Below are 22,886 nucleotides of genomic sequence, written 5' to 3'. Positions count from 1 at the left end.
CTGGTGAAGAGCTTTCTAAACATCTTTCACTTACTCATCCATCAAACATGATGGCAAAGTACCAGGCTGTGTTGTAGGAGCCAGGGATACAGCAGTGAAAAGAACAAAGCCCCTGTTTTTGGAAGTCACAATCTAGAGAAGCACAGCTTCATTAGAACTCACCTAGATACAGCCCCAGGATCGTTACACACATGCACTTTAAGAATTGTTCTGTTCATCGCACCATGTGCCGAAGCTGTCTTGCTGCATCAATAACTACAGACTGACCTATAGGAGTCTGTGATATTATGGGTCAACTTGTCCCCCATTAGTCCTCAGTTGATATCAGTTTGGGTCATTTCCATCTCTCCACCCTTGTAAACATGGATGGAGGTGGGGATTATGCTTTGCATACTTGTGTGATTATTTCTTAATCTAAACCCCTAGAAGTTTATTGCTACATAAAAGAGTGTGTACATTACACATCTGGATACATTCTGTAGGGATTAGATCATGTATTTTTCCATTTACATCCCCAATACTGAACAGAAGCCCTGCGGGGGGAGAAGAAGTAATACCCTTCCCTTCCCCACAGCCAGCTTCATGACTGAGACACACGCCTGTCCTCCCAGCGGCTCAGGAGGCTGAGGCAGGAGGATCGCAAGTTCAAAGCCAGCCTCAGCAACAGCGAGGCCCTCAGCAACTCAGTGAGACCTTGTCTCTAAGTAAAATACAAAATAGGGCTGGGGATGGGGCTCAGTGGTCGAGTGCCCCTGAGTTCAATCCCGGGTACAAAAAAAAAAAAAAAAAAGATTAACAGCCCAAAGCATGCAGATTTACTTAATGTAAGTTCAATGGGACAAGAGAGCCTTCAGAAATGAAGACCCAAAGAAACAGGGAGCACGCGTGGTTCTGTGCTGAGCTGGATGAAGAGAGGACTCGGGTGCAGAGCATCCTGGGACCGAGGAGCCGTGGTCCTGCAGCAAAGAACTCGGCGAAGGAAGAGGCCCAGCTCAGACTCCTCCTGGTGCCACTGTTCAGAAGTGAGGATGCTTCTTTCTTTCAAGAACAGAGAGGGCACCAGAAAGGACCTGCTTTGAAAGAAGGACACAGATTTTCCTTATGGCCTGATTCAGGGGAGAAGGTGGGAGAAGATTCAGTGATCTTTATTCTACTGTTTCCTCAGATCACAAGGTGCCCTATTTGGGGTATCAGGCCTCTCTTCCCTCTTTACCAATTTCTTTTTTCTTTCTTATTTTATTTATTTATTTATTTATTTATTTATTTATCTATTTTTGGTACCAGGGATTGAGCCCAGGGGCACTTGACCACTGAGCCTCATCCCCAGCCCTGTTTTGAATTTTATTTAGAGACAGGGTCTCACTGAGTTGCTTAGGGCCTGGCTAAGTGTTGCTGAGGCTGGCTTTGAACCTGCCATCCTCCTGCCTCAGCCTCCAGAGCCTCTGGGATTCCAGGTGCACAAAATCCTTTCCCCCGTAAGCTCTGCTCACAACCAGGACTTCCTAGCTTGGCCTTTCTTTTATGGAGGTGAGGCTCTTCCCCGTTTGTACTGGCTGGATGTCATTCCTGATCATGAGTCCCAGCGCTCTGGGGGACCTCTGTCCTCGGGTCCTGAGCAAGCCTCCTGCGTCCAGACTGTGATCTACGAGGTTTGCAGGTTCCCCTTGTCTACCTTTATGTCTTTCATGTTTTTTAAAGCAATGTGACTTCACAATGTTCATACAGTTAAATCGATCACTCTCTTGGGATATGTGACCCAAATCCCCTGCGTGATCATAAACTCCGTTTTATGTATCTCTACTAAGTCACCAGGAAGTTCCAGTGATCTGTAACTGGTTTGTTCTGGTTTCCAGTAGGTCCTCGGGTTGATTCAAAATCCAATGAAAGCTGCCACTGCCAGAGGACTTCATTGGTAGGCTTCTGTGACCTATTCCAGGTACAGGTGACCTGGCAGGCAGGCTCGGGCTGGGCTGTCTCTCTCTTTGCTCTTTAGCATCTTTGCCATTAATGGCTGAGAGATCAATCGCACTCTGAACTGTTGCTGTGATTTGGTGGCTTGATTGATCAAAGCAGCTCCAGGCCCCGGATCGACAGCTCATTATTGAACAGCAAATCACCTCTTTTTTGTAGCCATTAACTGGATTTGACTAGATTAACTCGTTTTACAAAGACCTCTCTTTAAGCTTGAAGTCTGGGGTCTTTGTGGTCACAGGGTGAAAATAAATAGGTAATTTTCTTTCTTCTTTCTTTCTTTTTTTTTTTTTTTTTTGGTACCAGGGATTGAACCCAGGGGTGCTTAACCACTGAGCCACATCCCCAGCCCTTTTTATTTATTTATTTATTTTTGAAATAGGGTCTAGCTAAGTTGCTCAGGGCCTTGCCAAGTTGCTGAGGCTGGCCTTGAACGTGCAATCCTCCTGCCTCAGCCTCCTGAGCCCCTCCCTGGGTTTACATGCATGCACCACCGTGCCAGCCCCGTAGGGCCTATTTTTGAATCACTTGGTGTTGGAGTCACAGAGCCTGACGGGCCTCTGGGGACTTGATTTCATTGACAGCGACTCCCAAGCAGGGCCCCTCCTTTCTCCCAGCCTTTCTCCTTTCCCTTTATGTTAGATCACTTGGCTCTGAAAGGACTCAGAGCGCAGCCAGCTCTGTACCAGCCCATGGGCTGCTGACTGCAATGACTGCCGTCCCTGCTGCATTAAAAAAAAAAGAAACAAAAAGAAAGAAAGAAATGAGAAATGCTCCTCTGAGTGTGTAATTAACTTTATCTGCTTGCTCTGGCGAGGCTCCCTCTTAATTACATGCACTTTCTGTTTTGTTTTTTTTTCTTTGAATTTCAAAGATGACAGCTTCTCTGCACGGGCCCAAGACAGTTTGTGCCGACAGTTGTCTCTGCTCCTAGGGCCTTCTTCCTAGAAGCAGTTTTTTTTCTTTTTTTGGTACCAGGGATTGAATTCAGGGGCACTTGGCCACTGAGCCCCATCCCCAGCCCCTTTTTTGTATTTTATTTAGAGACAGGGCCTCACTGAATTGCTTAGAGCCTCACTAAGTTGCTGAGGCTGGCTTTGAACGCACAATCCTCCTGCCTCAGCCTCCCGAGCCACTGGGATGACAGGTGTGCGCCACCACGCACAGTTTGGAAGAATTACTGGTGACACCGCGTAGCTTGGGGACACGATGGGGAGCATCTGCTTGGACTGCACCAACGAGGAGCAGTGCAGAGGCCCCTGACCCACCCAGCACCTCTCCTCGGCACCTCGTGGGGTCAGGAGTGAGGGGGGGTCAGGAAGTTCTGCTGCTCTGGGGAGACCCTCCAGCTCAGGGGGTGCATGAAATCAACATGGGTTGGCTTTCTCTGCCACTAGAAGCCACCTGCACTGACCTCAGACCACCCCACTGCTGGCAGAGATCTCCTACGATGTGCCAGACCTGCTCTTGGTGACATGGACGCAGGACAAAGCAGTGGTCACCAAATCCAGGATGTCAGACCAGAAAACGTCACAGCTGCAGGGAACATGATTCAGACGGTGGCGAGGAGGGGAGGACGTGCCAGCCCCATGGGACTGAGAGGGCAAAGAAAGATTCTTTGATGAGGTAACGTTTGGGACAGATGGACACAGCAGGTTTGGGTTAGGGCTGCCTCTAAAGGACGCACCTTGGGCCAGGTTTTTTCCTTCTGTTCATATGGGGTTTTTTTTAAATAGCTTGTTTTCTTCTTCATGATTAAAAACTTACACACACGAGCATCTATATGGGCAGAAAGAATGGTCCTGAGAAGGTGATCGGAAAAATTAAGATCCTGTCGGGTACCACGGCCCACGCCTGTCATCCCAGCAGCTCGGGAGGCTGAGGCAGGAGGATCGTGAGTTCAAAGCCAGCCTCAGCAACTTAGCGAGGCCCTAAGCAACTCAGTGAGACCCTGTCTCTAAATAAAATACAAAATAGGGCTGGGGCTGGGGCTCAGGGGTTGATGGACCCTGGGTTCAATTCCCTGTACCAAAAATAACCCAAAAAAACCTGAACCTGTGTCACCACTGAGAGGGGGTGGGACTCTATTTCCAGTAAATGGCCTAAGTCATACTTAAAAACCATACTACCATTGAGCCCCACCCACAGCCCCTCTGCAGGGGCCACCCTAGGGACACCCCTGATTCCCAGGGAAGCCATCTGAATGGCAGTTGAGCATCTCCCTGTGGCCTACAAGGGACTCTGTCCCAGATGGAGGTGTGGGTCTCACACATGGACTCATGGGAATCTGAACCAGGGACCATGATGAGCATCCTGGGCAAAAAGTGGGCACAGAGAGCAGGAGATCTGAACAGACAGGAGGCCGTGTGGGGAGGGGCCCGGGGAAGGGGCCAGAAGCCAGGAAGCCAATGGCAGGCTGTGACCACAGGCAGGAGGGGCCACCCGTTACCAAGTAAAGGAGCCAGGTGGGAGTCACCAAAACAGCCGGCACACAAATCATCCAGAAAGCAGGCAGCGATAAGTGTTGGCGAGGATGTGAAGAAAAGGTAAGGCACACTCAGACATTGCTGGTGGGACTGCAAATTGGTGCAACCACTATGGGAAGCAGTTTGGAGATTCCTCAGAAAACTGGGAATGGAACCACCATTGGACCCAGCTATCCCACTCCTTGGTTTACACCCAATGGACTTAAAATCAGCACACTGTAATGACACAGCCACATCAATGTTTATAGCAGCACAATTCACAATAGCTAAACTGCGGAGCCAACCTAGGTGCCCTTCAACAGATGAATGGATAAAGAAAATGTGGTCTATATACACAATGGAATATTACTAAGCCATAAAGGAGAATGAAATGATGGCATTTGCCAGTAAATGGATGGAACTGGAGACTATCCTGCTGAGTGAAATAAGCCAATCCCCAAAAAAACCAAAGGCCGGATGTTTTCTCTGATGGGTGGATGCTGATTCACAATAACGGCAGGGGGAGAATAGAGGTACTTTGGACCAGGCAGAGGGGAGTGAAGGAGGGGAGGTATAGGGGGTAGGAAGGACAGTAGACTGAATCAGACATTATGACCCTATGTGCATGTATTCTACATCACGTACAACTGTAAGAATGAGAAGTTATTCTCCATCTATGTATGATAGGTCAAGATGCACTCTCCTGTCATGTATAACTAATTAGAACAAATTTATATATCTCACAGGCCTGACTACCCGTCAACCTATGTGGCAGAGGGACTGAGTCAGCCTTAGATCCCGTGCCAGACGTCACCCACCATCCCTCCCAACCACCCAGTTCATGCTCTCCTCGCTCAACATCACCCTAGATTCTTTTGCTTCCACATTTTTTAATTGGTGCATTGGGGTCATACATAATGGAACCTCCCTATATTCTGGAGTAATCGTGAGGCATGACCCTGCAGCTAATATTCTGGGCTTCCGGTTCGTTAGAATCCCGATTTTATTCTCCTCACCAAAAATATAAGGCACAATCTCAGAGTGAGTCTCTGCTCCTGGGAATAACAATTTGGTACAATTGAACGAAAATTCCTGAGCAATTGGCTCATCATTGGCCCAGCAATCGCACTTCTGGCAACTTGAACACAAACCTTCAGATCCCACAAAAGTGAACACGCACCAGGTTATTCCTTGCAGCACCGTTTGGAATTGCAAAATGTTGGAAGTAACCTAAAGGCTCAGACATAGGAAAGTGGTTGGATAAAGTATGTACCTAGTGTGGAGTGGAGTAGTGTACAACTGTGGAAAAATAAGAGAGGAAATCTTTATGAGCGGATGTGTGGGGCAGTTCCAGACATCAAAGGCTGCCATTTCACCATTAAAATCGTAAAGGGGCCTGGACACGGTGTCACATGCCTGTACTCTCAGTGGCTTGGGAGGATAAAACAGGAGAATCACAAGTTCAAAGCCAGCCTCAGCAACTTAGCCAGGCCCTAAGCCACTCAAGTGAGGCCCTGTCTCTAAGTAAAATGCAAAATAGGGCTGGGGATGGGGCTCAGTGGTGGAGTGCCCCTGGGTTCCATCCCTGCTACAAAAAAAAAAAAAAAAAGTATTTTGGTCACATTGATCTACCAGTCTGCTCGAACAGAAAGCACATAAATTGCAATGAAATTTTAAAAAGATTGTCTTGAAGAAAATCTCTTGGACACACTAGAATCACACTGCATCGACCAGCAGCGATTCAGCCATCCGAGACCAGAGGAGGCGAAGGCATTGAGCAATTAGACACCTGCTGTAGGCCAGGGGCAGGTCGGAACCAGGTGGACTGCCTCATCCATGCCATTTAGACCCGTTTCATTTCGAATGTTCTCCGGCAGGGCTCGCGGAGGGCTGGTGGCGGCTGGGTTGGAGGCTTAGGGTGGCAGACGTTCCGAACCCCGCTGGGCCTTGGCCGGTCCACCCGCTGCTCCTTCTCGGCAAAGGCCCCCGCGGGGCGGTTGCAGTGCCGAGTGATGGCCAGCAGAGGGCAGCAGCGCCCTGGGACCAGGATCCTGCTCCCAGGCCCGCCTGGCGACAGGGACTTGCAGGCTGGGTGGGCATGACCGCGGGCAGCCCTTGCAAAGGATACGGGGCGCACTCCGGAGGGATGCACTTGGAATGAAACAGCCATTCTGGGCGTTTTCTAAATATCTCAGGAGAAAAAAAGATAGGAAGGAATCAAGTCACGTAAAACCAAATACAGTCACACCCCATTCCCCCCTCCCGCCTCCCACCGTTAATCTAGTTCCAAGTGAAGCAAAAGATCCTAATTTTAGACCCTGATGTTCATGACTGTTACGGTGTGGATACGTACGAGGTGTCCCCAAAACCTCCTGGGAGGGACCGTGCGGGAATGCTCGGAAGTGGAATGGTCAGTTTAGGGTTAGCTTTAATTTGAATGGATTGATAATGAGTGGCATCTGTGGGCAGGTAGAGCTGGCTGCAGGGTTAGGTCCCCGGGGCTGCCCTTGGGGACCCTAGTTCACCCTCCTCTAAGTTGTTCTCCTTTTGGTCATATCCATGAAAACCTAACACAAGGACCACCTCCCAAGACACACGAATCACTGCTTCCTTCCACAGATGAGTCAACCACACATTATTGTGTGTTCAAATCAATAAGTCCTGGGCAAAAAAAAAAAGTTGGAGATTGGACCTTGGCCATCAAGACAAACAAATCTAAAACTTCCTTAGAGAAATTCCAAGTCAACGAATTCTTAAAAGTTAGGATGATACCAATTAGGTGGGATTAGTCAAGGTTGTTTTTAGGGGGGTGGGGGAGAGAAAATCTTTTTTTTTTTTTTTTTTTGTAGATGGACACAACACAATGCCTTTATTTTTATGTGGTGCTTAGAATCGAACCTGGGTCCCGCCCATGCTAGGTGAGCGCTCTACTGATGAGCCACAATCCCAGCCCCAAGTCAAGGTTTTGTTTGCTGGGGTTTTGGTACCAGGGATTGAACCCAGGGGTACTTAATCACTGAGCCCCATCCCCAGCCCTATTTTGTATTTTATTCAGAGACAGGGTCTCACTGACTTGCTTAGGGCCTCTCTAATTTGCTGAGGCTGGCCTAGAACTTGCAATCTTCCTGTATCAGCCTCTGAAGTCATTGGGATTATAGGCATGTGTCACAGTGCCCGGCCCAATTAGGTATTTTGAAGATAACACTTCTCATCAGTTTAGGCAATAAGCCAGTATTCTTGATTCAAGTCGAAACACAGAAAACACACATTTGAACCGTGGCTACCTCTAAGACTCTGGGACTTCCTCATTTTTTATTTCCTTGGGTAAATTAACTTGTTCCAGCTTGCAGGAAAACCTTTCTTTTGCTTTATTTCTTAAACTAGCCTAAGAATAATGATAATGGCATCAAACTTGTGTATAGTACTAAGCATGTACCAGGTACTTGTTAAGAGTCCCAGGCCTAGGAAGCCATTTATTCCATATGGCAACACTATGAGAGAGATACTTTGTTTAGACTCTTTTTATGTTGCTATAACAAAATACCACAGACTGGGGGATTTATAAAGAAGAAAAATCTCTTTCTCACATTTCTGCAGGCTGGGAAGTCTAGTATCAAGGCACCTGCCTCTGGGGAGGACCCTCTGCCACATCCTAAGATGGCAAATGGCATCATCACATGGTGAGAGGGTACATATGCTTATCTCTCCTGTCCTCTTTTATAAAACCACAAATGCCATCAGGGGACACCATACTTCTGACTTCATCTAACACTAATTATGTCTCCAAGGCCCCACCTCCAGACAGCATCAATTTATGAATTTGGGGATGAAGTTTCCCACAGATGAAATTTCACAGGACACAGTTACACCAAAGCACTGTGATTATTGGAAGTTCAGCTGTTTGACTTGTATTTTTCCCTCTCCCTAAGTTGCTGAGTCACTTAGGACCCTGTTAAGTTGCTGAGGCTGGCTTTGAGCTTAAGAGAGGTTAAGTATCCACCAAGGCCACACAGCTCATACGCAAAACAGTAGGATTTGAATTCAAAACGTCTGGATCCAGACTCCATGTTGCTAGTCATATCTTACTAATATCAAACATGGACAACACACTCCACCACACAAAAATAAACATCCCAGCTGGGCGCAGTGGTGCACGCCTGTCATCCCAATGGCTGGGGAGGCTGAGGCAGGAGGATCATGAGTTCAAAGCCAGACTCAGCAACTTAGCGAGGCCTTAAGCAACTCAGGGAGACCCTATCTCTAAATAAAATAAAAAAAGGGCTGGGGTTGGGGCTCAGTGGTCAAGTGCCCCTGAGTTCAATCCCTGGTACCAATAAACAAACAAACATTCAGGTAGGATCAATTCACCCCGCCTTACACCCCAACTTCCGTCCCTCTCCGTGGATGGATGGCTGCCACGGGCTTACTTCCTCTTTCTCTTTCTAAGAAAATGCCATGCCACGTCACGTCACACCAACGAGACATCTAGCAGCCCTGTGAATCGCTTTGCTGTTTGACTTGGGTATTTTTTTCCCTCCCCTAAAAGAACATCATTCCCATCCTGACCTTTCCCTTCTGTACTCTGTCAATAAAACACCACTTCTGCTACTTTTTATAGAAACCCAATTTAAAAATGTGGTTTAAAAATTAATCACCCAGCTCACCCAGACGCAAACATCTGTCATCCGCCCTCCTGTTATCCCCAAGGTGATTCTGCCAGGTCAGGTGACAGCCCCCTCCCTCCACAGTCCCTACAGCATCTCCTGAATCTCTGACTCCATTTCTGTGGCAGCCCCAAGGCTGTGTGGCCCTCGGCCTGTGGGGCTCCAGGTCCCCATGGGTCCCCCAAATCACTGCCAGAGGCATGGCTGGGAGCCTGGCTCTGATGGCTGGCTCTCGGGCTCTTGCTGGCCTGGGGAATGCAGGCCTGGCGGGCCAGCTGCCGGTCAGCAGGCTCCAGCTCCAGGTTACTCCCTGGTCCACAGGAGTCCTTCATTCTGTAGGCGAATGGGAAGGACAGAAAATAAAACAGGGTGCCCAGGGGCTAGGGGCGGGGAGTGAGGGCTTGGCGCTTTGTGGGCAGGCACAGAGCTCCTGATGAGAGCAATGGCACGTTTTGGAAATAGGCGGAAGGGAGGGTGCCCAACATGGTGAGTGCGATTAAGGCCACTGAATGGCACTTAAAAACATTTCACCAGGCGTGGTGGCACACACCTGCTGTCCCGGCTCCTTCGGAGGTCGAAGTAGGGGAGGTTGCATCAGCCTAGGAGTTTGGGACCAGCCAAGGCTGCAGAGCCAAACCCTATTTTCAAGGAAAACAGAAAAACCTTAAAGTGTGAAATTCTGTGTGTGGCTGTCCCAACCCTGTCATTCCAGCGGCTCTGGAGGCTGAGGCAGGAGGATCGCGAGTTCAAGGCCAGCCTCAGCAACTTAGCGAGGCCCTAAGCAACTCAGGGAGACCCTGTCTCTAAATAAAATACAAAATAGGGCTGGGGATGTGGCTCAGTGGGTTAAGCACCCCTGGGCTCAATCCCTGGTACCAAAATAAATAAATAAAGTGCCAAAATTTTGTTATGCATATTTTGCCATAATAAAAAAGGTTCAAAAAAGCCTCCTTCATGTAAGTGCAACTTCACATATTGTTCTTTTCTCTCTGACTTATTTCTTCCTTTTTTTTTAGCTTTTATAAAAGGAAGAAAAAAATGTTTTCTCCATATTGTTGACAACTACTTTTTTAAAAAATATTTATTCTCAAGTTTTAGGTGGACACAATATCCTTACTTTACATTTATATGGTGCTGAGGCTGGAACCCTGTGCCTCATGCATGCTAGCCGAGCCTCTACCTCTGAGCCACAACCCCAGCCCCAAACAACTACTTCTTGAACCTTGCAAAATTTCCTGCTTCCTCTTCCTCGTTGGTGAAGTACTAGAATAAAAAATGTCCTAATGTCTCTGGTGGCTTTTATTGCTTTCCTGCCACAAGTCCATAAACACCTTGTGTTTCTTCTCAGTGAACATAGATAGGCCTTTTGAAACACACAGAAATAGCCAGACAAATCCAGGCAAGTTTATTTATTTATTTAGTTTTTGGTACCAGGGATCGAACCCAGGAGTGCTTAACCCCTGAGCCATGTCCCCAGCCCTTTTTATACTTCATTTAGAGACAGGGTCTTGTTGAGTCACTTAGGGTCTCGCTAAGTTGCTGAGGCTGGTTTTGAACTTGGGATCCTCCTGCCTCAGCCTCCTGAGCTGCTGGGATGACAGAAGTGCACAAGTGTGCTCAGCCAAGACCTATAATTTTTTCGTAATTTTCAAACAATAGCATAAATGTTTTAGAGACATTAGAGGCATTTGAAGATGCAGTATAGAGTAAATAATATTTGGGAATTATTACTAACTTTCTTTGTTGTGACAGTGTTATGGGCCAGGCTATCTGGGCAATGACTAAACATTTTACCCGGAGACTCCATATCACCTAAGAAATGCTTCTCCCATGGGAAAGCCCCGCCTCTGTACCCATTAATAGTTACCTGGCATAACATACTTGGCAACACAAAATAGCGATTCTTATACAATGGAAAATTGTTCTCTTTGGTTTCCATTTTTCTTGGGCAATGTACCTTGTCAGAGATGGATTGTCCAGACCTTAGTAACCATTCTCTAATCTGTAGTCAACTAGGGTCATTTTGACCCACTTCCCTCTGCTTGCTTGCTCTATGCCAACCTGGAAAGTCCCCTGGGCAATACCAATGTACCCATCGCATTGTCTCGCTAACTGCCCAGTGCAGCTTCTGCACCTGCTGGCCTGCAGCCACGTCAACCCAGATGTGGTTTTTGCCTTTAAGTATCCTCAAAGGCTCAGTCTCAGGGCTGTTTCCTGCAGAGACCACTTGGTCCTGTAGTGAGCAGTCCCGGCCCGCTGGCTAAGTAGACTCTTCAATTTGGACAAATCTGGGACTTGATGTGTTTTCTGAGCCACCTGCCCCACAACAACAGTATGACAAAACCTTTATTCTTCAAACTTTCATACTAGAAAACTTAGGGATGGAATAGGAAGGGTAAGACTTTATACACTTACCTCCCCGTAGGACATTATTATTGTAAGACTACTGTGATCGACACAGGCTGGTATTGGTGTAGCGACAGACCCACTGGTTAATGGAGCTGGCTACAGTCCAGAAATCGGCTTTGAACAAAGGCAGAAATGATGCTGGACCCTGGCTTCAATCCCAGCACTGGCAGTGGCAGAGCTCTTGCCTAGCACGTGCTAGGCAAACCTAGGCACTGGGTTTGATCCTCAGCACCACATAAAAATACATAGATAAAATAAAGGTATTGTGTCCATCTAAAATAATGAGTAAAATTAAAAATGGTCATGCAATTGGATCTCCATATGCAAGAAAGCAAATCTGTATCCCTACGTCTCATCCCACTAAAATATAACATGATAAACATCCTAGAAGAAAACAGAGAGAAAGTTTGCGGGATCTTAACAAAGAGTTATTAGCTACAACACTGCAAAATAATGGCTTTATATATTGAACTGCCTTTCCAATCCACATACTTTAAATCTGTAGAGCGACCCATCTATGAAGGGATGCACGGTTCAAACTCCATCAACAACAGCCCGGTGCATCCCCAAGAGTGGCCCTGCAGGCCTGTTCTACAGTCATTGCAGTAACGGGGACGCTACGGTTGGAAGCCACAGAAATGGACTTGGGCCAAGTGAAGCAAAATGAAACCAGATTCAAGGAAGAGGTGGCCCAGCACAGGAAACTAGTGAACCCACACAGGTATCTGTGAGGGACTTCTGCAACCTGGCCAACTGCTTCAGGAAGCCAAAACGAGGATGAGGGAATTCTAGAATTGGCCCTTTTTTGGTTTGTTCTTTTTAGTTATACATGACGGTAGAATGTGTGTGGGCAAGTTAGACATACATAGAGTCTAACTTATTATATTTAGGGTCCCACTCTTGTGATTGTGCTTGATGTGAGTTACCCTGGTCATGCATTCAATAAAGGAGAGGAAAATCATGAGCAATTAGTTTTACTCTCTTTCCTATTCCCATCCCCCTGACTTCCTTTTGTTTCACATTGTCTAATCCAAAGGATTTCTATTATTCCCATCCCCCACCTCCCTTGTTTTGCGTTAGCATCCACAAATCAGAGAGAACATTCAGCATTTGGTTGTTTTGGGACTGGCTTATTTCACTTATCATGAGAGTCTCCAGGTCCATCCATTTACTGGCAAATGCCGTAATCTCATTCTTCTTTATGGCTGAGCAATATTCCACTGTGTATATAGACCACATTTTCTTTATCCATTCATCTGTTGAAGGGCACCTAGGTTGGTTCCATAGCTTAGCTGTTGTGAATTGAGCTGCTATAAACGTTGATGTGGCTGCATCACTGTAGTATGCTGATTTTAAGTCCTTTGGGTATATACTGAGGAGTGGACTAACTGGGTTAAATGGTGGTTCCATTCCCAGTTTTCTGAGGAATCTCCACACTGCTTTCCATATTGGCTGTACCAATTTGCAGTCCCATCAGCAGTATATGAGTGTGCCTTTTCCCCACATCCTCGCCAACACTTATTGTTTCTTATATTCTTGATAGCTGCCATTCTGACAGGAGTGAGATGGAATCTCAGTGTAGTATTTATTTGCATTTTTCTAATTGCTCAAGATATTGAACATTTTTTTCATGTATACTTTGACCATAGAATCAGTCTTTTTATGACAAGACTGAAGAGTGGGAGAGAGAATCCATGTGGAGCACTTGACAAGGTGCCACCCCGCCATTTCCCCAGGACCATGTACACTGAGCGGCAAAGGTATTCTTCATAGTCAGGGTGTGTCTATCACCAGGGAAGGAAGGGGTGATGCTGGACAGGGCTGTGGTCACTGCCTGCAGCGGTGTGCCCAGGGCCTTTCCAAGGTATGATTGATGTGTTCACTTCAGGCCCAGGTGCCATTCTGTTCTGGAGGGTGCCAAAATGGTGTCAACACTTTGAGAATTAATAGCAACAGTCAAACTGTAAAATAGCTCTCTTTGGCCAGCATAGGGGCCCACACCTGTGATCCCAGCGGCTTGGGAGGCTGAGGCAGGAGGATCGCGGGTTCAAAGCCAGCTTCAGCAACTTAATGAGGCTCTCAGCAACACAGTGAGACCCTGTCTCTAAATAAAATATAAAATAAGGCTGGGGATGGGGCTCAGTAGCTGAGTGTCCCTGAGTTCAACCCCCGGCACCCCCCAAGAAATCTGCTTTTGAATCTTGACCTCAGTGGTCTGGGGGCTTCCCCGTCACTACAGGGCACGCCGTCAGCAGGTCCCCTGTGGGGGATCAGCCTCCCAGCCCCTCTGGTCTTGGGGAGCCCTCTCCACTCTGTCTTTTGCACCTCTGACTTCCTCCCCCATAAGAAACTCCACTTCTTTCCCTCTCACATAATTCCCTCAACAAACCTAAGCTTTTTTAGGGGAAAACCCAGGGAAAGAGGCTGTTTACAGGTGGTGCTACTCAAGGTTTCACGTGTGAACCTCTTTGGTCAACGTGTTTGAGACGGCTCCAGGGGCCAGAGCAAAGCCCCGGGCAGTAGGCATCCTAAGAATTTATTTTCCCACAGCTCTGGAGACAGAGTCCAAGATTAAAGTCTCCGCAGTGTCAAGTGGGAAGCCTCTCTCCTTGGCTTCTAGAAGGTTCCCATGGTCTTCTGAATGTGTCTGGGTTCTAATCTCCTCTTATGTAGAGGCCAATTGGATTGGATTAAGGTCCAACCCTATGACCTTACTTCACCTTAAATTCCTCTTTAGAGGTCCTCTCTAGTTGGGCACCGTGGTGCCCGCGTGTAATCCCAGTGACTCAGGAGGCTGAGGCAGGAGGACTACAAGTTCGAGGCCCAGCCTCAGTAACTTAAGGAGACCGTTAGCAATTTAGTGAGATCCTGTCTCAAAATAAAAAGGACTGGGGATGTAGCTCAGTGGTAAAGCATCCTGGACTCAATCCTCAGCACCAAAAAAAAAAGAATAAATAAAAAGGCCCTATCCACAAATACAGTCCCATTCTGAGGTACTGGGGGTTCGGGCTTCAACAAATGAACTGGGGAGGCTCATCAGATGTGATGATTTGAGATTCTGAGATGCTCTGTCATTGGGGGTTTTAATGGAATTGTTGATAATTATGTATGATGCAATGGGAAACCGTTCTTGAATTAAAGAATTCAGAGGATGGGGTTGCACTGGAGGGTGAGGAACTTGGCCTGATTCTGGAAACTTCTCCAGGGGTGGCTGCATGCTATAGGACTTGTTGGTCGTGACAGCTGTTGGTCTTTGCATTTCATTGTTGTTGTTGCTGAAATTACTCATGGAGATTCAGCAACGGGTGTCAAGGCTAAAATCAGAGGTAGTAGGCATGGTAAGGAGTTCAGGGTAATTAGTCTTTTTTGATTAGAGGGGATGGTTGAAGGTATTACTTGATTATGGAAAATAGATTTGGGGGCTGTTTTTTTTTTTTTTTCTGGTCAAATTAGGTCTCCGAGTGGATGTGAGTACTGACTTACAGATAGGTTTGCGTGTGGGGGTGGGGTGGATAATTGTCGGGGAGGATTCTAGGAGATTTGGAAATTTAGAGGCAATAAGGGTAGCATTTGGTCCTGAGGTTAAAGGTCAGCAGGCTGAGTTCTGTGGCAATGGCAAAAACTCGGGAGGGATGTTTTGGAGATAACCGGCAAAAATTCTGCCAATTGTGAGGCATTCAATTGAGTTAATTAATAAAGGATTATTTTCATTAATACTAAAAAATGCTAAAAAACATGGTTTTCTTATAGGGCAAAAAAAAAGCGACGCGTATACTGCAAACAGCTATAAGAGGAGTGCAATGAGTGTAATTAATGGGGCTCAGGAGTTGGTATTTGCTGATGTGATGATTAAGTCTTTGGAGCAGAAGCCTGATTAAAACCACCCTGAGATTCCGTCTCACTCCAGCCAGAATGGCAATCGTCAAGAATATAGGCAACAATAAGTGTTGGCAAGGATGTGGGGGAAAGGTATGTTTTATGTTGCTGGTGGGACTGCAAATTGGTGCAACCACTCTGGAAAGCAGTATGGAGATTCCTTGGAAAACTTGGAATGGAACCACCCTTTGACCCAGCTATCCCACTCCTTGGTCTATACCCAAAGGACTTAAAATCAGCATATTATAGTGACGCAGCCACATCAATGTCCATAGCAGCTCAATTCACAATAGCTAAACTATGGAACCAACCTAGGTGCCCTTCAACAGATGAATGGATAAAGAAAATGTGGTGTATATACACCATAGAATATTACTCAGCCACAAAAAGAATGAAATTATAGCATATTTCAGTAAATGGACAGAACTGGAGACTATCATGTTAAGTGAAATAAGCCAGTCCCCAAAATCCAAATGCCAAAGGTTCTCTCTGATATGTGGATGCTGACACACAATAAGGAGGGGAGGGGAAAGAATAGAAGGTCACTGGATGAGACAAAGGGGAATGGAGGGAAGGGAGGGGGATGGGAACGGGAAAGACAGTGGAGTGAATGGGACAGAACTTTCCCATGTTCATATGTGAACCCATGACCAGGGAAACTCCACATCAGGTCCAACCACAAGAATGGGAAGCTAGACTCCATGTGTGTGAGATATGTCAAAGTGCACTTTACTGCCATGGATGACTAAAAAGAATCAACTTTAAAAATTTAAAAAAAAGAAAAACTGAAAAGGCCCTGCTGCAGGCTCAGCTGCCCATCGGGGCGCAACAGTAGACAGGGAGGACTCAGGCAGAGCACGGATGTGGATGTGCCCCGGCGGGTAGCTTGGGTTCCTGCTGTCACTGTGGCCCTGTACCACTGGCCACCCGCACCCCCAGGTTTTCAACTCCACTCCGTCCCTGGGCTCTTCTGCATTATTAGGCCAGAGGACTCCCGGTGGCCTCACTTGGTCAACCCGTGCAGGCTGTGATGTCAGAGGAAGGGAGGGTGGGCAGGTGAGCCGGGTGGTGTCGCTGACCAAGACAACCTTCCTGTCAGAAAGGCTGCCGAAGACAAGCTGCCGGTGAGGTCTGGACCTGGTTCAGTTACTTCTACCCAGAGGGATCACACCTTCGCTGCCACCACCCATGGGCCCCCTTCATGGAGCAACACAGCAAGGTGTTAAGAACACAGTCTCACAGGGCGTGATGGCGCACACCTGTCATCCCCGTGGCTCCGGAGGCTGAGGCAGGAGGATCGTGAGTGAGTTCAAAGCCAGCCTCAGCAGAAGCGAGGCCCCAGGCAACTCAGTGAGACCCTGTCTCTGAATAAAGTACAAAATAGGGCTGGGAATGGGGCTCAGGGGTCGGGTGCTCCTGAATTCAATCTCTGGTATCCACCCCCCAAAACAAAAAACAGAGAGAAGAACAGTCCCTGGGGTCAAATGGCTCTTGATTGCACCCCAGCCCTACTGCTTATGGCCACTGTGTGGCCTTGGGAACATTGTCTCTGTGCCTCTGATTTCCTGTCTGTGAAATGGGCACCACCCAGTGCAGGGCTTCTGTGCCAGGTTCAGGCGCCCTTACCCCAAGAGCTTGGAATAGAACCCGACAAATACCAAGTGCCGGGTACACATCAGCTATTACTTTATTATGCCCCACCTCCACGCTTCAGAACCACTGGATGGGAGAGGAACTGCGGTCCCCACACTTGCTGTTCTAAATAGTAACCAGAACCTTCCCCACTTTCCACGTGGGGGTCTCTGAAGACCTAACCCATCTGGCCAGAGCCCTGTGCCTCACAAGGTCCGACCCCCCTTGGGCCATCCCATGGGCCTTTGGACCCCTGCTGGACATAGGTTTCTAGCATCCTCGCTGCTCAGGGCTTCCAGAAGCAGGCGCAGGGACAGTCCTGAACCGACAGCTGACAGCCTGTCTGTCACCCGGGAAGAAAATTAGAGAGCAGAGCGAACTGTCTGCCTCCCCACCCCCAGTAACCCCCGAGGGCTTCCCCCAGGCACTGTGATTGATGTCCTTGAAGATGACCTTCAGACCTGCTCTGCTCCCCAAGGCCCCTCCATCCACTCTGCAGCTCAACCTCAGAACAGCACCTCCCAGAGCCACCGCCACCCCCTCTCCTCTTCCCCCTGATTTCAGTCACCAAGTCCTGCAGCTCACTCCCAAACACACCTGCAGGTTCTGGGGCTCGGGGCCTGAACCCTGGCACGCACGGCCCGACACACTGTTGTGACCGGCTTTTTTTTTTTTTTTTTTTTTTTTTTTTTTTGCTGAACAACTGTGCAAGGGACACTTAGCTCAGCTGCCTGCCTCCAGTCTCCTGGTGACCAGGAGGTCAGGGCCAGCAGGGCTGGGGCTGCAGTGGGGACACACAGGAAGGGTCGCTGAGCCTGGGGTTCAAGGTCACCACGGTTCTCCCCCGTTGACATGACCGTGACAGTTGCAAAGGGAAGCATTAAAGTCGCTCTTGTCTTTGAGAAAATAAGGCTGAATGCATACATTCAGAGTCCAGGAAAGAAGGCGAGGTCATCAGCTCAATGACTCAGGTCCCAGGTCTCCCTTTGGTCCCTCCTCAGCCCGTCCTCCCTCCCCTGCAGGGATAATGGAGGGAACCCTAAGGGGCTGGGCTTCATGGGAAGAATCTCTGCATCGTGGAACCTTGGATGGAGCAAGGTTTGGTCCTCCTTTTCTGATTTCTGCATCTCACTTTATTCTTCTGTTTCTTGGGCATCCTGAACCTGATTCACCTTGCTTTGGGTTTTGTTTTTCACACGTGGCTATCAAAAAACAAAAACAAACAAAACAAACAAACAAACAAAAAAAAAAAAACAAAAAAAAAACAGGAAAAGGCCAGGCGCACTGTCTCACGCCTGTCATCCCAGTGGCTCAGGAGGCTGAGGCAGGAGGATCGCAAGTTCAAAGCCAGCCTCAGCAACTTAAAGCAACTCAGGGAGACCCTGTTTCTAAATAAAATAGAAAATAGGGCTGGGAATGGGGCTCAGTGGTCAGGTGATCCTGGGTTCAATGTCCAGTACAAAAAAAAAATGCCCCACTTCTGGTTTGCAACTCCCTGGGGCTCTGGGCAGGGCTGTGGCGGGCACCTGGCAGGTGGCTGGTTTGCCCAGGAGAGAAAGCTGCCATGCTCTGGGTCCCTGTGCAGCAGGATGCAGTGTCCACGTCCAGACCCGGGGTTACTCTTTCTCCACTCACTTTTTCGAGGCTGAACTCCAGGAAGGCCATTAACACAGCGCAGGAAGGAACTTCAGATGCGTATCTTGAGAGAATTCTCCTTCTTTCCATTCCCTCCTAACTCTGAGCCAGATGCAAATGGGCCGCGCGTCTTTAATGCAGGCGTTGCTAATCATCAGCGTCCTCACCATCATTAGGTTGATAAAGTGTTTTCCAATTAGGAACCTTAAATGAAGCATTTTGCCTGCGCAGAAGCAATTTGCCATTTAGCAGAGAAACCTTTTAGGGAGGATATTAGTGGATGCATTAGGTGTGTTCTGCGGAGCACCCTTTATTAACAACTGCCAATCACGGGCAGATCTATGGCTGGCCACACGCACATCGACTCCACTGCCCGCAGCAGACGGCCGCCCTGGTTTTCCCTTGTCATCTGAGCGCCCCATGTCATCTTCCCATTCTTGCTCAGAATCTCCCTGACATCAGGTCCTTAGATCAATAAAGCCAGCGTCTGTGTTCTGACAAACCCCTCAACCACCAAGCAGCACCTCGGACGGCATATTGCCTGGCCCCCACAGACTGCCCTTCTACGGTGATAGTTTCCCTGAGATGTGTCACAGCATTGAGGCGTTTGTCACGGAATGTCACACAGCCAAGCCAGAGCACCACTTCTCTGCCACAGAGATGCCGGGGACGGGCACAGACCCACAGACAATGCACGCAACCTAGCAGGGGAGATGTTCGTTCTTAATATCTGTTCACCCACCGCCCCTTCCTTTGTGATTTCCTAACAAAATGCTGATTAAAAATTCAACATTATTCTGTTTTAGTTTAATGTATGATGGGCTCACATTCTGAGCAAGAGACAGAACAAGAACACTGCTTTGCCGCAGTCTGGCTGGGCACACAGTCACGAGCCACTCACAGCTTTGTAGATTCAAACAGCAATTCTTTATTCCCGAACTCACACGGGCCCTCTCCAAACACGTTCCGGGGAAATCCACGTTCTCTGCCCAAATCCACCTCCTCTGCCTCCCAAAAACTCTCTGAATCCCGGGAGAACTCAAGGGGAACTCAGGCAGCAGGATACGCCCTATTCCCAGCAGGAATAATCTTAAACCTGGAACCGCCCTAAACCCGGATCCGCCCTGGTCCTTGAGCAAGGTCACCTTACATGCAATGTTACTGCAAAATGTCCTATTTCCACGAGTCCTTCCACTAAGCAACATGGGGTACACTGGCAAGGAAATTGTCATACCTACTTGGCTAATGGCTCCCAGCACGGCTTGTTTTTTTCTTTCTTTCAATACTTTGGACCAATTCTATTTTTATACAGAGTATGAATCAATGCAAATAAAATAGTTTTTTTGAGGGGGGAGGGGTAGCAGGGATTGAACTCAGAGACACTCGACCACTGAGCCACATCCCCAGCCCTATTTTGTATTTTATTTAGAGACAGGGTCTCCCTGAGTTGCTTAGCCCCTCGCTTTTGCTGAGGCTGGCTTTGAACTCATGAGCCTCCTGCCTCAGCCTCCCCAGCCACAGGGATTACAGGGTGTCACCATGCATGTCTAGTTTTTAAAAATTTGTACTTTTTAGATACAGTTGACAGTAGAGTGATACCATACATTTGTATGGAACTGTCAGGGGAAAAAAATTTTTTTTTAACTTGTGGTTTTAACCTAAATTGGTCAAGTAACCACACAGGCCCAGCTTAAGTCACCTTCAAACTTTTCAGAGACACTTACATAACCATTCTTTGTAGCTCTTCACGTATAATTTCTTTTTATCCTTGTCCGTGTCTCTTTGTGTTGACTTTTCTCTGATCCTTTTATAAACATTCTAGAACACACATATAGCAGTGCCAGAAAAATAGGCCCTCCACCCCCTCCGAGAGCCTGGGGACATGAAGAAAACTGCCTCTTCTTGTTCTTTATCAAAGAAAGTGTGTAAAAATAATATTTAATTGTGTTCTCATTAGATTTCTTGCCATTTTCCCCAGAGAAGGAATTAAAACGGTCTGTAATCCTACCTCTCAGAGACCATCGATCTTAACCTAGTGGACAGTGAGTTAGACTCCTCAAAACAGAGAGAAGGTGGTAAGTGGCTTTGCAAATTTTATAAGTTTAATCTAATGGTAAAATGCAGTCAAGATTTGCTAGCAAGTGTAAATTGCTCCAATGGTCAAATAATAAATTAAGTCAAAATGAACTCGGTCATCTGAGATAATCCAAAATACATAATTCCCAGCTTCTAACTATAATGGTGATACTGTCTGTGTTCACTAGTGAACACAAAAATCTTAACCTCAAAAAAGAAATAAGCTTAGAGACCTGTAAAAAAAGAAAGGACTTTGTTGTGTACGGTGGTATACAACTGTATCCCAGCAGCTTGGGAGGCCGAGGCAGGAGGATCCCAAGTTCAAAGCCAGCCTCAGCAAAATTGAGGCCCTAAGCAACTCAGGGAGACCCTGTCTAAATAAAAAAATAAAAAGGGCTGGGGATGGGGCTCAGTGGTTAAGTGCCCCTGGGTTCAATCTCCAGTTCAAAAAAAAAAAAAAGGACTGGATTTCTGTATCGGAGGCAGAAATTGGTGTCCTCTAAGAAATGCTCAACCAGGGGATTTCTTTTTTTTTTTTTTTTTTTTTCCTGATGCTGGGGATTGAACTTGGAGCCTCATGTACCAGGCACCACTGAGTCACAGCGCCAGCCCCCAAGGGCGATTATTATTAAGAATCCTTTCATATGCTACCATAAAGCACTTTCTTCCCTATTTTCGTCTTCTGCTGTCCTTAAATGTAATCAGGGCTCCCACTGGGAGGCTGTATCCATCACCTTTCCTTTGAACAAGGGCACAAGGTCAGCTTCTCTTTCTCTGTTCAGTTAAGACAGCAGATCCAGCCCATGGCCAAAATTCAATCAGGGAGCTCATCAGGTTACATGTGGGGGGACAGAGCGTGGTCCATATTCCTTTGTGATGAGGTTGGGCAGAGATTTCAGCAGAGCTTGGCTGACAGAAGACCTCACCTCAGTATCTTCTTGGAAGGACTCAGTATCGCCCCCTGCAATCAGATGCTGGCATTGCACACAGATTCTGTATCCCAGATAACATTCCCATCCTGGTTTCTAGTGGGAAAAAGAATAGAGGGGGAAGAAAGGCAAGCCACCGAATCCAAGTAAAGATGGGCTTGGGGACTGGTTTTACTGGGGAAGTGCTTTAGTCAGGCTTTTTAATTTAATTTAGTTTAATTTTTTATTTTTGTTGTCACTGTGACTAAAAGACCTGACAAAAATAACTTAGAGGAGGAAAAGTTCATTTTGGCTCATGGTTCCAGAGGTTCAGTCCTTGGTTGGTTGACTCCGTGGCTCTGGGCCCAGGGTGAGGCAGAACATCATGGCGGAAGGGCCTGGAGGAGGAAGGCAGCTTAGAACATGGTGACCAGGAAGGAGGGCGAGGGAGAGGGAGAGGGAGGGGGAGGGGGAGGAGGAGGGGGAAGGGGAGGGAGGGAAGGGGAGGGAGGGGGAGGGGGGAGGGGAAAGGGGAGGGAGGGAAGGGGAGGGAGGGGGAGGGGGAGGGGAAAGGGGAGGGAGGGGAGGGGGAGGGGGAGGGAGGGGAGGGGGAGGGAGGGGAAGGGGGAGAGGGAGAGAGAGAGGGCTCCCTGCTCACAAGGGACAAAATATAAACCCCAAAGTCACACTCCCAGTGAGCCACCTCCTCCAGCCACACCCTGCCTGCCCAGTTACCACCCAGCTAATCCATATCAGTGGATTAATCCACTGATTAGGCTGTAACTCTCACTACCCAGCCATTTCACCCCTGAGCACTCCTGCATTGTCTCACACAGGAGTTTGGGGGACACTCCCCCTAAAACAGTCTGCATTTGAACTCAGAGCACAGGCTAAGAGGCCCGCGGGTCACTCTGAACTGCACCCAAACTTGCAGCTCACATCTAAACCCAGAACAGAGGAACAGGAAACTTATCTTTGAACATATGAAGGGTACACTCATGGAAGGCAGAGGAGACTTGGTCTGAGTCACATCTGGGCTGTGAGAGGGGATAAATAGGCGGGAAGCCAACAAGCCAAACTTATTCCATCTGAAGAAGAAATTTCTCATACAGAGAGCAACCTGTGGTAACAACAGCAGGTGTCTGTGCCACTTACTAAACTCCAAGCATTCATCGTTCCACGTGATACATGGGCTGAGTATCCGTTATCCTAAATGCTTGGGATCAGAAGTGTTTTAGGGATTTCTTTTT

At 47.8% G+C, this 22,886-nt stretch overlaps 1 pseudogene; it reads left to right on the top strand.

Annotated features, from left to right (window-relative positions):
* Window positions 1-9,300: 9,300 nt before the first annotated feature.
* LOC143399491 (RNA-binding motif protein, X chromosome-like) overlaps window positions 9,301-22,886 on the top strand; it is a 54,810-nt pseudogene continuing 41,224 nt past the window's right edge.

Source organism: Callospermophilus lateralis, chromosome 1 (assembly GCF_048772815.1).
Source record: "Callospermophilus lateralis isolate mCalLat2 chromosome 1, mCalLat2.hap1, whole genome shotgun sequence".
In the NCBI taxonomy this organism is placed as follows: domain Eukaryota; kingdom Metazoa; phylum Chordata; class Mammalia; order Rodentia; family Sciuridae; genus Callospermophilus; species Callospermophilus lateralis.
This window is presented reverse-complemented; position numbering and strand designations above follow the sequence as displayed.